Raw genomic sequence first — 706 nt, 5'->3', positions numbered from 1 at the left:
CAGCATATTAGAATGATTTCTGAAGGAACATGTGAGACTGAAGACTTGAGTAATGCTTTACATTACATTTAAATGCTCTAAATTCAGCTTTACATCACGGGGAAAAAATTCAATTTTAAAATATATTACAAATGATAACAGTTATTTTAAATTGTAATAATATTTCACAAGATTACCTTTTACTGTATTTACTTTTTTTTATAATGCAACCTTGGTGAGCATAAAATACTTATTTTTCAAAAAAATCATACTGATCCTAAACCTTTGAACGGAAGTTTATATTTTTAATTTAATTTCTTTACTGTGTGAAAAAAATACTAAAGTAGGATTAAAGAACAGTATCAAGAAGTTATGCACTTTTTAATTTTTTTTTAAATCAAGCTCAATTTTTTCAAATATTATATAAAATAAATGTTAATTTTATTTGAGCAATGTTAGGTTTTATTTACTATTTTTTAATTAAATTGTGTTTTTTATATGCTTTATAACAGCCAACCTGCTCTCAAAGATATAAGTATCAGCCATTAAAATATCACACAACGAAAAAAGAAAACCCACATGAAATTCAGTCGGAACAAGGCCCATGATATTCTGGTCTCTAGATATGGCCTTCCTACAATATAAGTTGAATTTTGTATTTTGTCCTGTTTTATCATCCTTAAAGGGTTAGTTCACCCAAAAATGAACATTAGGCTGTGTTTTACTC

Source organism: Sinocyclocheilus grahami, unplaced genomic scaffold (genome assembly GCF_001515645.1).
Source record: "Sinocyclocheilus grahami isolate Dianchi unplaced genomic scaffold, SAMN03320097.WGS_v1.1 scaffold10550.1, whole genome shotgun sequence".
Lineage (NCBI taxonomy): Eukaryota > Metazoa > Chordata > Actinopteri > Cypriniformes > Cyprinidae > Sinocyclocheilus > Sinocyclocheilus grahami.
This window is presented reverse-complemented; position numbering follows the sequence as displayed.